At 50.6% G+C, this 14,808-nt stretch overlaps 1 long non-coding RNA gene across 1 annotated transcript; it reads left to right on the forward strand.

The window, feature by feature from the left end:
- The first annotated feature begins 8,115 nt into the window (after positions 1–8,115).
- On the forward strand, positions 8,116–14,542 carry LOC102999648 (uncharacterized). The gene is made up of 3 exons (XR_451094.2): positions 8,116–8,891; positions 9,414–9,841; positions 14,461–14,542. It is a non-coding gene; the product is annotated as an uncharacterized LOC102999648 (long non-coding RNA).
- Positions 14,543–14,808: the final 266 nt, after the last annotated feature.

Raw genomic sequence — 14,808 nt, forward strand, 5'->3', positions numbered from 1 at the left:
CTATCCTGTCTTACCTAGACAGCTGCAAATGCCTCCGTCTTACTTGAGATACCCCGAGAAAGCAGAGCCTAAAAGGACTTCTTTGCGGATTGCTCATTTAGGAGTAATCCCGGGAATCAGAAGGGAGGGGCAGGCAGAGTGGGAGAAGAAGGAACGTCTATATAAGAGTGCGTAAGTGAGGTCGCCACCGTGGGACCTAAACCCAACCTGGGACCTGAAGAGTGGGTCCTGATTGCCCATGAGGAGTGTTTATCCACCGGCTCCCATTCTCCACTGGCTGAGGGTTGCTCCTGGAAGCACAGACTCTCGTGCACATTCAGATCATTCCTACATGTGCACCAACAGCTTCCCTGGCATCGGTGTCACTGGAGAGGCCCCAGGGAAGGCGGCATTTGAGGTGAAGCCCACCTGGGAGAGTCCGCCATGGCCGTGGCCATGGCTGAATTCAAAGGGGATGCTGAACAGGTGTGGGGCAGGGCAGCTGAGGTTTCCTGTACAATCTCCTAACTGTACAGTCTCTTCCTGTACAATCTCTACCCTTATCAGTGCTTGCTCTTCTTTGCGCAGGAGCTACAGTGATTATGTTTTCAAAACGTTAAATGGATCTGTCACATATACCCTCTGAACCCCCAGGGCTTAAATCAGTTCTATGGATAAAGATCACAATCCTGAGATGGCCTAGGGAGCCCTGCCACCTCTGCCCACTGCTCCTGCCCACCCCCACCTCACTCTCCGGGAATGGGCCACCCTACCTCCTTGCCATCTTGTCCAAAGTGCGGTGCCCACTCTGACCACAGGGCCTTTGCACATGCTGTTCCTTCTTTCACTAGCACACCCCTGTTTGTCCTTCACCTCTCAGCTCAAGCGTTGTTTCTACAGAGGAGCCTTTTGAACCCCGTCTCTGGGATGAGCCAGGGTCCTTTGTCAAGCCTGTTGGAGAACCCGACAGTCTCCTTTTAGAGGATCTGGTGGCAGCATTTACCTAGCTGGGGGCAGGGGGACAGTAGCTGGAGGGGAAGTCTGGGAGAACAACTGACTTCTCGCTGCATAGCCTTTGGGACCTTTGGAAATTTATGCCCTGTTCTCATGTTACCAACTAAACTATTAGGTAATGAAACCTAAATCAGAGCAATAAGACAACTGCAAAAATCCTCATTAATTGGCCAACTGATCGTCCTGGTTACTGTGTCTGGACGGCTGCTGCTTCGGGACCCTGCCTGTCCCAGGGCCTCCTCTCCCCCTGAGCCCGCTCACTGCCAAGCTGCATCTGAATGCCGTGGGACATGTCTTATTCTCTTCCGGAGATGAGATGGGTCGGGAGAATGTATCTTCCTGGTTCCTTGAGTGTATGTTGTGCTCTTTATTCAAGATTTGTGCTCCCCCGACTTCCTGAAGGGCTTACGCTGGCTGAGAGCCTGGGATGCCGTGTGGGGAGAAATGTCTGAGCATCACACTTCCAGGACTCTCTCCGAGAAGCAGATGGAGATGTTTCAGTCACCTGATTTGAACAGATCACAAAACTTAGGCAATAAGTTTGACTTTTAAACTCTCTGGCAACCAAGGCCGAAAAAAGGGGAGCAAAGTTCTTGGCTTTGGAAAAATTTCATCCAGGAATGTGTCTGAGTTTCAGAGGTTCAGGAACAGCTGCTAATTTTTGAACTTTCTCTCCAAAGACTCAGACTGCCTTCCCTAAGCACAGGCCCTTCCTTCTTGTTTTTAACGGCTTGATTGAGGTTTAGTTGATACACAATAAACTGCACGTGTTAATGAATACAGTTTGATGAGTTTGGACACATGTGAACACCTGCGACGCCATCACCCTGTTTTCAGAGTAATCGACATAGCACCACCTCCGCAGGTGTCCTTGTGTCCCTCTGTTTGATGGTTGTGTAATGTAGTGACAACACTTAACGTGAGACCTACTCTCTTAAGAAATTTTTTTTTTAATTAATTTATTTATTTATTTTTGGCTGTGTTGGGTCTTCGTTTCTGTGCGAGGGCTTTCTCTAGTTGTGGCAAGTGGGGGCCACTCCTCATCGCGGTGTGCGGGCCTCTCACTATCGCGGCCTCTCCTGTAGCGGAGCACAGGCTCCAGACGCGCAGGCTCAGTAGTTGTGGCTCACGGGCCCAGTTGCTCCGCGGCACGTGGAATCTTCCCAGACCAGGGCTCGAACCCGTGTCCCCTGCATTGGCAGGCAGATTCTCAACCACTGCGCCACCAGGGAAGCCCCAAGAAATTTTTAAGTGTACAACACAGTATTGTTGACTGTAAGCCCTACACGGTACAGCAGATCTCCAGAACTAATTCATCTTGTGTAACTAAAACTTTATACCGGGCAGCCACTCCCCACTTCGCCCCTCCCCCCCGCCCAGTAACCACTGTTCTACCCTCTGCTTCTACATCTATTTGAGATTCTCATATAAGGAGCATCATGCGGTATATGCCCTTCTGTGTTTGGCTTTTTTCACCGAGCACACTATCCTCTAGGTTCAACCATGTTGTCACAAATGGCACTCAATGTCCATCAGCAGATGGGTGGGTAAAGAAAACATGAAATGTACATACAGGGGAATATTACTCAGCCTTTAAAAAGAAGGGAAGCAGTACTTGCCTGGTGGCCCAGTGGTTAAGACGCCACGCCTCCACTGCAGGGGGCACAGGTTCGATCCCTGGTTGGGGAACTAAGATCCCACGTGCCGCGTGGTGTGGCCAAAAAAGAAAAGAAAGAAAAAAAGAAAGAGAAAAGAAGAAGAAAGAAGGGAAGCAGTCCCTCTCTTCTTCATTCATCCTTTTTTAAAAATTTAATTTAATTTTTATTTTATATTGTAGTATAGTTGATCTTCATGAATCCATGTTTTTAAGCTCTCACCCCTCAGAACATGCCTCCTCTGACTCTCCTGTGCCTCGGTTCTCTCTCTCTCCCCCTTGTCCTCTCCCCGCTCTTGCTTCTCCCCCTTGTCTCCCCACCCCCTAACTCTGCCTCCCTGCCCTTTCACACACCCATCCACAAGCTTCCTGTTCCTTCAGTTTTCACCATCTGAAGTGCTTCCTGCAACATGCAAGACTTGAAAGGGAACAGACAGGACTCAGCTGTCACTGAACTTTCCTTCCCTTCCCAGCCCTTTCCCCAAGGGCTTCAGAATATTTCAGGCCCAGTGCAGCTCTCTCCTTCTGTAGATGCACCACTGCCATCCCTCATAATGTTACTGACCAGAGTTCTTGGCTCTCCCCAATCGATAGAAATTGATCAGAGGGCAGACGAGAAATTCAGGCGAGGCTTTATTGGGGCCCCTGCTGCAGCAGCGTGGAGCGAGAACAGACAACAGGTTCCCTTGCTTGCTCGCTCCCTGAGGGGGGAGGGGGACGGTTGGCGAGCTGGTTCCTTACATGGGGTGAGGGTAGGGGTGTGTCCAGGGCTCGGGCTGGAGGGGTGGCTTAGGTGTGTTGCCCACCCCCTCTGGTGGTGTTGTGTGCAGGGGGCATGCGCAGTTCCCCACATTTGCTCCCAACACCCTGTTTTTGCTCCAGGCTCTTCAAAAGTGGCAGTTAGGTTTTTTGGTCTCTTTATATCTTTTGGGTCCAGAATTCGTCCCAACTGCACATGCACGCAGTTATTTTTAGTCCCATAGAGTTTCTGTGTATTTTGTTGCTCCAGGAGAGGTGTGTCCAGGTGCAAACACTGCAGCAAAGGGTCCCAGGTCCCAGCCTGTGTCAATAAGAGCCGGAGAGCAACTTCCCCTTGGGCTTCTTGGGGAAGGGGAGGTATCCACCCCGTCTGCCTCCCCCCCGCTCCCCGCTGTGCTGTCAGGCACCTCCCAGCCAGGTGCACCCGAGGCCCAAAGCCAATACCAAGTTCCCTGCTGGGCCGGGCGAGTGAAGTGTCGCCCCCGCTCTCCTGCACCCCGGCCTCAGACAGCTGCTCCCCACCAGGAACACGTGATTGATGGAACCTCTCCAGAGAAATCCGCCTCGGCCCGCGCTGTAGGCAGAGCTGCTAATGATCACAGTTTAAATGACTTTGCCAACAACAGAGCACAAAGGTCTTTAAAAGAGAGTCATCCCTTGTCTATCAGAAAAGCAGAGCCAGTTGTTAATACTTTATTACAGTTTATCTCCAGAGATGGGGGTGGAGAAGGGAGGCCTGGGGAGTTATTTCCATGTGTAGATAGACTCAGGCCTGACGTTTGTATGTCACCCGTGGCCAGAGTTCCTTTTTCTTTTTACTCCAGAGAGGAAAAATAAAACTGAATCTGCCCACTTAACAGCTCAAGGCATCTCATGCTGTTCAACAGCAGATGGCACTGGGATGCCTTGGAGCTGTCCTCGTTACCAGGGATCTCTGTGCAATGGGCACAGCCCCAGCAGCCTTTCTGCCCCACGTGGCCAGGCACATGAGCGCTTTTTTGGGATCCTTCCCAAATCAGTCTGGGACCAAAGGATATCAGCTGGTGCCCCCAAATCAAAACACTGTCTTCCACCATTTTTCTTCTTCTCATTTGGATGTCTTTGGAATTTGTGTCTGAGAGGAGCGTCCTGGGACGTTTGTAGGTGAGGCTTGTGGATTGTGGGGGAGAGATGGGGAGAGGTCGAGTGGTGTGAGGAGGAGCTGGTGGTGGTTTAACAGGGTTATTAAGGGTGGAAGTTGTTGGGGGGGTGGGTATCGCTGTGGGCAGAATGCAGCCTTGGAGCCTGGGGACTGGATTAGACAGGCTCCGGGATTGGAGCAGGGGACTCGGGACATTTGAGGTAAAGGTTTTGAACCCATGAAGGCCTTTCTTTGTCTCTGCATCTCATCTCTGCTTGCTTCCTTCATTCCCTTCTGCATTCATGCATCAGAAAATACCAGCATTTTGCATAGCACAGGGAGATCAGCTTGGTGCTTTGTGACCACCTAGAGGAGTGGGATAGGGAGGGTGGGAGGGAGACACAAGAGGGAGGGGATATGGGGATATATGTATACATATAGCTGATTCACTTTGTTATACAGCAGAAACTAACACACCATTGTAAAGCAATTATACGCCAATAAAGATGTTTAAAAAAAAAAAAGTAGCCATGGTGAGGAAAGTTCTCATTTAGTCTTTGTAACCATCTTTAAAAAGAGTAGAGGATGTCCTATTCTATTATTCTATCACGACTGCTTTATAGACATATTTAACAATGTAAAACTTTTAAATTATCTGTTGAATCTTATTTACAGAAAAAAAAAAAAAAAAAAGAAAATACCAGCGTTTGCCAGGTGCCAGCGCCTGGCGACACAGCCGTGTAAAGACAAACGTATTTGTTCTCCTCACAGGGCTCCCATCCTCTTTGCCTCTCGGGGCAAGGCCCTCAGAGGTGAGTCATTCTACTGCGGGAAGCTAACTCCACCCCCGAGGTCTGATGGAGGGGCTCTTGTCCATAAACAGCTGCCACGGGGCACAGCAGGAGGTGGGCAGACGCTGCTGGAGAGGGCACAGCAGAGGCCCTGCCAAAAACAGCCCTTAAATGGAAAACATACAGGCAGCTCATGGCTTATTAAGTGAGGTTGTCTGACAAAGCAGCGGATCTAGCCTGGAGAAGAGAAGGCAGGGTGGGCAGGGCACGCTACAGGATCTTCAAGATCTGAAGCATGTCACAGAAGGAAAAAGGTGGGGGCATTTGTAGCGACCCCAGAGAACACAGTTTACAATGCTGGCTGGAAGCTACAGGAAAATTAATGTTGGCTTAATGTAAGGAAAAATTATCTAAAACGTGGATGTGTCTGGAAACACGTGCGCTGCTCCCTTGAGGGGAGGAGCCCGCCCCCGTGGAGAGGGCAGGCAGCCCCCGTGCCTCCCGCTGGTCCTGGCGCAGGAGAGACGCCGCACCGCGTGCACAGCCTGTCTGCGCGATGTCCAGCGTCCCGGCTGATTTTATGATTTTGAGATGCTGTGAAACATTGAGCAACTTTATCTTAAAAACCGCCACCACGGGCTTCCCTGGTGGCGCAGTGGTTGAGAATCTGCCTGCCAATGCAGGGGACCCGGGTTCGAGCCCTGGTCTGGGAAGATCCCACATGCCGCGGAGCGACTAGGCCCGTGAGCCACAACTACTGAGCCTGCGCGTCTGGAGCCTGTGCTCCGCAACAAGAGAGGCCGCAGCAGTGAGAGGCCCACGCATCGCGATGAAGAGTGGCCCCCGCTTGCCACAACTAGAGAAAGCCCTCGCTCGAAACGAAGACCCAACACAGCTAAAAATAAATAAATAAATAAATAAATAAAGTAGCTATTAATTAAAAAAAAAAAAAAACCGCCACCACTTATTTTTAATTTGAGGGCTCCTTTCACATACAACTTTCTGCGGAGTGGGGAAAAAAGTTTCCAAGGCCTTGCCCATCTTTGCTCCCCCTGGAAAACCATCGGAGGCACCTTCTCTCTTGAGTGTTTCATCTGGCAAACTCTGGGCAAACAGGGCCCGGTGCCTTATAAACACGGGGAGGTTACACACGCTTCTGCGACCCTGGGAAACACACACTGTCCTTGTCCTGGTTTATGGTTCATTTTCAGATGGTGCTCTGAGGTCTTAATTCATTCTTTATTTCCTTTTCTCAGGTTGAAGAGGCGGGAGTTAAATGCCGGTGGGTGAGTTGCCACCAGGATCGTGAAAGCTGCCCTCTGAGAAAGGAGCGTCGCTCTGAAGGGAAGCTGACATTCCTGGGGAATTTGGGGCCACGCCTGGGACGGCAGTGCCAGCAGAAGGGCACCTGCCGTGCACAGTGGGTGTGCTGTCTCCCTGGGGTTCGCCGTGGCCGTGCGTCTGACTCTCCCGGGTGGCTTGTCCCCAGGCCTGAGTGCTGGGCTGGATCCTCCACGTGGCTGCCGCCACCCGGAACTTGCCTGAGCAGCCCCCCAGGTTCTGGGCCTTTCCTTGTGAGGCCGGGGTGGGCACTGCAGGGAAGGGCAGGGGGTGGGGAGTAACCGTGTGAGCGATCTTGACTCTGGAGTCCGGCGCTGGAGGTCGTTTCAGCTTTGGGTGCCGGGGGTGGGGGGGTGTCATGCCAGGGCAGCGTTGCCTTGGTAAAGGCTGCCTTCCTGCCTGGAAGAGACTTGAACCTGCTTGGAGGTTTTCAAAACCAGCCGGGTTGCAGGAAAGGAAGAGGATGTCCTTCCTGTCACCTTTGATTTATCATGTTCTTCCTTCTCATGCACATCATGCCCACGTTGCTAAAACCACTGCATTTTCTTCCAGGCAGCATCTCCTTGGTCGAGATCCCAGGTGCTGTTACAAGCTGCACCCATGCCCTGGTATCCCCGTGACATGGCCTGCCCCACGGGAAAGGAGAGACACCGGCCCTTCGGAAAGACACTCAGTGACGCCAGAGCCAGAAGCAAACAGCAAGCCTGACAGAACCTCTCCCCACCCCCCTGTCTCCAAATGCAGCTGTTTTCTCATGGTCCCTCAGGAAGGAGATCCGGCTCTTGCTTCAGCATCCTGCATCAGCTTCTAACAGCCCCGTGAGTGGGCGGAATGCTCCAGAAGGAATCCTGTGCCCCGTGGGCCCGCTTTGTGCATCTCCGTCACCGTGGCATCAGGCTCCTTCTGGCCCTGTTGGACTCAACGTTGATTGCAGCCTTAACACTCAAGTTCTTGATGAAATCCTCTCTTTGACTTCTGCTAACTTATAACACCCCTTCAAAGCCCCTGGCGTCCCAGAGGCACTGGGTTCTGGACCAAACACCAGGCGCCATCCCCCAGTCCCCCAGGTGAGTGTAGCCAGGGCGTCTCTAAAATGCCAAGTGGCCAGTCTGCAAGTGGACAGCCGGCCGAGGGTGACCCTGCTGGTGGAGCGGGGCCCGGCAGGCTCGGCCGGTGCAGGGCGTCCCGTTACTCTGCGGCTTGACCTGCCTGGTTCACCGTCGGCTGACGCCGGAGCCCAGACAGCAGGCCCGACTCAGCTGTGTCCTTGGGTCCCACACAACATCTTTGTCATGAAGCTTGGCAAGGACTGCTGAGTTCTTCCTTTCTGTTACCCCAGAATCATGCTTTGGGAGGGAAGGTGCTCCGGCCGGCCTGTCTGGAAGACTAGGTTGAGGCTCCTAAGGTGGGATTTCAGCCCCTGTGGGGCTTTGATGTGCAGGGGAAGGAGAGGGGGCTGCTGACGGTCTCACTGAAGTGCAGAGACCCAAAGCCATACACGGAGCGTGAGGAATCCAGCCCGGGCAGCAGATTCATTAGGCCAGTCTGGGAAGGCTGCTTCAGCCTTGGGGGCCGTGACTACACCGCATATTTGTTTGAATTCCCTCACGTAACCCAGCAGAGAGCTTTACCCAAGTGGACAGACTGGCTCAGCGGAGCAGGGGGTGCAGCCTGGAGCCTGACTGCCTGGGTTCGGATCCCTGCTCTGTCCTTCAGCCCTGGGACGTGCGGCCGAGTCAACCACCCTCTCTGGGCCTCGGTGTACTTGTCTGTCCAGTGGAGGCAGCGAGAGCCCCTGCTTCTGAGGCTGTTGCGTTCAGAACAGCGTTTGGCTGACTTGCTCCCACTGTGCAGCGCCCGGCAGGCACTGGGAGAGGAGAGCGGAATCCAGGGGCATCAGACTGGCGGCTGCCCCGGGGCATAGACATGGGCCCCTTGTCTCGGGCACTTATCTTTTACCCTGGTGTCTGTCAACTGTTTTACACGTTGGGGACTTTTGGAATTACTCAAATCACGTGACCAAGACGCCCAGAAGAAACCAGCACGAGGACTGAGACTCTGCGGCAAGGCCGTGAGCAGGGACCAGCCGCGGCCTTTCTACGGCCCGCGCTCGGGCTCGAATGTACAGCTCAGCGGTGCCGGGCTCTGGGTTATGCCGCCCGGCTCCCCTTGTGTCCAGAGGTGTGTCAGGAGCGGGGCAGACCCCGGGGCCCCAGCCCAGAATGCCGCTCAGGTAAGTCTCCGTGGGAGTTTGTACTTAGCCCCTGGCCTTGCTGGCCCCAGGCTCTGGCCACCTGAGAAAGTGGCCGGAGACGACAGAAAATCACAGGGTAAGTCACAGGCCAGGTGTCCAGGGTAGGGCCTGCGAGGGACCGTCCCGGGAGTCCTGTGCGGGGGAGGACGCCCTAGCAGAGGAGCCCATGCTCAGCTCGGGCCCTCCCCGACCCCTCCTCCCGAAATCCTCAACCGACAGAAATCGCCCCCAAGGGTGGGCGCTGGCCTCTCTCGCCCCTTCCCCTGCGCTGAGCTCGCTGTTGGGCAGGCGCTGCTTCTGCCAGGCCCCTGGGCTCCCCTGGGCCCTGAGCTGCCCAGAGAAGACGAGCAGGGTGACCACTGGCCCAGCTGTTCGGAACCATTGCGAGGGTGAAGACAGTGAAGCTTGGCAAGAAGCCCACCACCAAATCCCCTCTCCTCCGTGGCGCCCCCAGCCCCTGTTCTCTCTTCCTCTCCTCCTCACCTTTCCATCCATCCATAGGCGGCTGAGAGCATCGGCCAGCAGCGCTCCAGTTCCGGAGGCACCGGCTCAGTCCTGTGGATTCGGAGAGTCTGGGTACTGGGGGAAGGGCTAACTGGATTCTGGAAGCCTCTCTCCCCGGGGAGGCGGGGCCAGATTCAGCCAAGGCCCCACCATCTGTGCGAGGAGATGGCGTGCCTTCCCCGAGCTGCCCCCCTGCTCTGTGCAGCAGACGCTTGGCTCTGGCGGCGGATGTGGAAACTGAGGCAGGGCTGAGGGAGGCTGTGGGCAACCCGGCATCTACCCCAGGACCCCCTCAGGCTGTGCGCTCTGGCGAGCTCAGCGCTGCATCTGAAGAAAGTCCTCCGACAACTCGGTTCCCCTGCAAAGGCAGGACCAGCTGAAGAAGGGTCTGGAACTGGAGGGGCCCTGGGACAGCCAGGGAGGAGGTGAGTGGGACAGCTGTGGTCCCTTTTAGTTCCCAGGCTCCACACCACTCCTGAATTCCTCTGGGAAGTGTCAGGGTCCCCGCAGCCGCTGTTTTCCCACTGCTGCACCCCAGGGTCTAGAGCTGTGCCTGGCACATGGTGGCCTCTTGGCAAATCCGCCTCGGCTGGGGACGGGCATCATGGAGAGGGGCAGCAGGGGCTCTCAGGGCTCCAGGGCCCTTTCTGTTTCAGTCTTAGAATGGCCTGGGGGTTGGGGCGGGGGACCAGGGAAGCGAGTGCGGTGTGTCTCTGAGGTTCTCAGCCAGCACCCGCCCCCCGCCATCCCTGCCTGCCTTTACCCCACTGCCACCCCACCGCCCTGCCACCCCATTCCCACAGCTCCCCTCCCCTCCTCCATCCTCTGACGTTAAGATGTTCACATTCGGTCTCACCTCATTTGTCTTAAGTGTCAAGGTCTTAAGCTAAAGAAATAAATCTCTAAGATGACTGATCTCAGGCATCAACAGGAGAGAGGAAGGTCTGTCTTGGGGAGGGGGTGACAATGGGGACTTCAGGGGCACAGAAAATCCCCATGAGACCCAGCTCCCCGGCTCCCAGCCCAGGGGTGCCTTTCTTCTCAACACAGCCCCTCACTGCAGCGAGTCCAGGGGTCAGCGGTCTGCGAGGGCGGCTCCCCGGCTCACCTTCCCAGCTGCCTGGGTGTGGCCTGGGGACAGGGAGCCTGGGCTTCCAGAACAGACGATTTCAATTTAAGGCGGCATTGGGGAGAATACTGTTCCATTTGCTCACTTTTCTTAGTCCTCCCCCCAAAACTTGATTCAGTCAACAGTGGATGAGAAAGGCCTGTTTCTAGCAATGCCACTGTGAGAAAGAGAAAAATCAGCAGCACAAAGCAGGCTGGGTTCTCATCGGGAAGAGGGCACTTGGGGGGGTAAAGAAACAGAGGCCGAGCAAACACGGGGTGACCCTGAGCTCACCACACTCCCTGGTGGTTGACCTTTCATCCCACGTGGGACCCCAGAAAAGGCACGAGAGCACGGGGAGCCCCAATGATGATTACGCCCAGGGACACATACCTGCTCATTGCCTGGTTTCCATTAAACCGGCCTGATCTCTTTAGGCCTTTGTTTATTTTCATGGCTGATGCAACCCAACCAGACTGATGAGTCTGGATCTTTCTTTTTCTTATGTTGTTTCCTGTTTAGTTGAATGTGTTCAATATTTCTGTGCATATTCATTTCTCATCTGATGCTGCCAAAGAGAACCATGGCCCTTATTTCCTCTCCCAAGGCCATGGTCTGGACACGGTTCATCGTCAAAGGGAGAGAATCTTTGGGAAAGATGAAGGGTTTCGGTCCAGCCTCTACACCCTTTTGGAGTTGGACAAGCTGAGTTTCTAAAGTGAAACTGTTGGCTGGACTCGGAGTCCCAGCCCTGGGCCAGAATGAGATGTTCAGGAAAGGTGTTTCTAGGAGGCATGTTGCTTTGAAAATTTCCAAGTCTGGGCTTGAGGATTTGGGATAAAGTGACCCTCCTACCTTTCTGAGGTTCTCTTTCTGTTGGTTTCCTCGGAGATCCATCTACCAGCCTAGCTCTGGGCCTGGCCAGAACTAATGGCCCTGGGTTTGGAAATATCCCCAAATACAATCTCCTCCAAGGGTTTTACCCTTCACTTGGAACTCCACTGGGCCTTTTAAAGTAGATTGAATCCATATGTTTCTGATTCATTTACACTTAACTCATCAGAATGTTCCCTTTTTTATGAGTGATTTGTTGTCTTAAGATGCCTTTTGTAGTCTTGTTTATAAGCATTTCTTTTACCCTTAGAAACAAGATACCATGTCTTGTTAAAGCATGGGGGTAGGGGCAGTGGTGGTAAAAATATAACTTCAGGTCTGAGTTTTGGTTCGCAAGGGGAAATGCAGTGTTTCAGCAGAGCTCTTTGGTTGGTCGAAAGATTTCTCTGTTTGCTCAGAGCGTGAGACTGGCAGTGGCTGTGCGCACCCCTCCTCCTAGGCTGGAAACTCAGTGAGTGCTTCTCTGAGCAGCAGTGTAACACTAGGCAAATTGCTTCATGTCTTCTCTCCTCAAATCCTTCGTCTGTAAAATGGGGGTGCTAATACTCCCTGCCTCACAGGGCTGTTGTGGTAATAATGTGCTGAGGCTGTTACAAAAGCATGAGTCATGCAGAATTAGCTAGAGTTCCTTTATGCAGTGCCAAGCCCATGCATTGCTCTATCCTTTCCTTCATATGCCACCCCTCTGGTCCACTTTAACGCCAATTAATCCTCCAGGACTGAGTTCAAACATCTTCTGTTCTAAGACCTTCTCTGCTCACCAGCCTTGATCATTAGTTTCTCCTCTGTGTCCCTGCACACGTCTTACACACTTCTCTGTTGTCAGTCTCCTTGCTTGTTGGCTTTTTTGTTTATATAACCTGACTACCCCCTTTGGAAACTGGCATCTCCTTGAGGGCAGGAAAGTGATATTCATCTTGGTTTTCCAAAGCCCAGGACAGAGTCTGACCCATAGGAGGTGCTCAACAATAGTTTGAAATTAAGGCGATAAAAACAGAAAAAGGGGACACAATGCTGCCCATTGTTTTTGTACTCAGGCTGAATCTGGTTAACTGTACGTGGCTTTATAAGGAAGGAGACTGATGGAGTGATACAGTGACCACAGGGTCTTCAGCATGATGTGGGCTGAGGGTGGCAAGGGAGAGAAAGGGACCAGTGGAGACTTGGGATCTGAACCACAGAGGCAGAGCAAGTTCCGTGGAGAAGGTGAAGAGTTCATTTTGGGATGTGTGGAACACAACACTCAGGTGAAAATATCTTGCAAAATGTGGAAGTGTGGGCTGGGGAAAGTTTGGATCTATAGATGTTGAAACACTGAGGGGACTTCTGAAGTTAGGGTAGGTCATACCACAGGGGAAGCATGGTCTCTTAGAGGCCTTGGAACATAAACTATCAGCCACTAACATTTTTTATTTTTCTAGATATTTAGAGTATAAAGTTAGGTCGTTCATTAGAGGTCTTTCTATAGCATTTACAGCTATAAATTTCCCTCTTAGCACTTCTTTCACTGCATCCCATAAGTTCTGACATGTTGTGTTTTCATTTTCACTTGTCTCAAGGTATTTTACAGTTTCCCTTGTGCTTTTTTCTTTGACTCATTGGTTGTTGAAGAGTGTGTTGTTTAATTTCCACATATTTGTGGATTTTCCAGTTTCCCTTCTGCTATTGATTTCTAGTTTCATTCCATTGTGGTTGGAAAAGATACTTTGTATGCTTTCAATTTTTAAAAATCTGTTAAGACTTGTTTTGTGGCCTAACATATGGTCTATCCTGGACAATGTTCCATATGCAGTTGAGAGAAATGTGTATTGTGCTGTTGTTGGGTGGAGTGTTCTGAATATGTCTGTCAGGTCCAGCTGGTTTCTAGGTTTGTTCAAGTCTTCCATTTCCTTATGGATCTTCTGTCTGGTTGTTTTGTCAGTTACTGAAAGGGGATATTGTAGTCTCCTACTATTATACAGTAGTGTTTCTATCAGTGTTTGCTTCATATATTTGGAGCTCTGATTCCTGTTGCATATATGTTTATACTTGTTATAGCTTCTTGGTGAATTGACCCTTTTATCAATATATAATGTCCTTCTTTATCTCTCGTAATAGCTTTAGACTTAAAGTATATTTTGTCTGGTATTTGTATAGCCACCTCAGCTCTCCTTTTGTTACTATTTGCATGGAATGTCTTTTTCCATCTTTCACTTTCAATCTATATGTGTCCTTAGATCTAAAGTAAGTTTCTTGTAGGCAGCATAAAGGTAGATCATGCTTTTTTTATCCATTCTGCCAGTGTTTGTCTTTTGATTGCAAATTTTAAACTATTTACATTTAAAGTAATTAGTAATAAGGAAAGACTTATGCCATTTTGTTAGTTTTCTGTATGTCTTATAGCCTTTTTTCCCTCATATCCTCTATTACTGCCTTCCTTTGTGTTTAGTTGTGGGTTTTTTTGTTTTTTGTTTTTGTTTGTTTGTTTTTTGTAGTGACATGTTTTGATTTCCTTCCTATTTCCTTTTGTGTATATTCTATGTGTGTTTTCTTGGTGGTTATCATGGGGATTATATATAACCATCCTAAAGTTATAACAATCTATTTTGAATTGATACCAACTTAACTTCAATTACATACAAAAACTCTACTCCTTTACAATTCCATTTGACCCCAACTTTATGTTATTGATGCCACAAATTACATCTTTATATCTTGTATACCAATGAACATAGATTTATAATTATTTTTATGCATTTCTCTTTTAAATTCTGTTGAAAATAAAAAGTGAAATTATAAAGCAAAATTAGAATAGTACTCACTTTTATATTTGTCCATGTATTTACCTTTACCAGAGGTCTGTATCTTCCTAGGGCTGTGAGTAGCATTATAGCATCCTTGCATTTCAACCTGAAGGAGTCCCTGCAGCGTTTCTTGTAGGGCACAACCAGTGGTAATGAATTCCCTGTTTTTGCTTATCTGGGAGTATCTTAACTTCTCCCTCATTTTTGAAGGACAGTGTTGCTGAATATAGAACTCTCACCTGACAATTTTTTCTTTCAGCATGTTAAATATATCATCCCATTGCCTTCTGTCCTCTGAGTTTTCCAATAAGAAATTTGGCTGATAATCTTACGGAGTATCCTTTGTACACGGTGAGTAACTTTCCTCTTGCTGCTTCAAGATTTTTCTCTTTGTCTTTCAACAGATTAATTATAATGTGTCTCAGTGTGGGTCTTTTTGGTTTTATCCTACTTGGAACTCATCGAGTTCTTTGAATTCATAGATTCATGTCTTTCCCTAAATTTGAGAAGTTTTCAGCCATTATTTCATCAAATAAACTCTCTGATCCTTTTTCTCTTCTCCTTCTGGGACTTCCATAATGCATATATTGGTCTGCTTGATGAGGTT

This window comes from Balaenoptera acutorostrata, chromosome 9 (assembly GCF_949987535.1).
Source record: "Balaenoptera acutorostrata chromosome 9, mBalAcu1.1, whole genome shotgun sequence".
Taxonomy (NCBI): Eukaryota; Metazoa; Chordata; class Mammalia; order Artiodactyla; family Balaenopteridae; genus Balaenoptera; species Balaenoptera acutorostrata.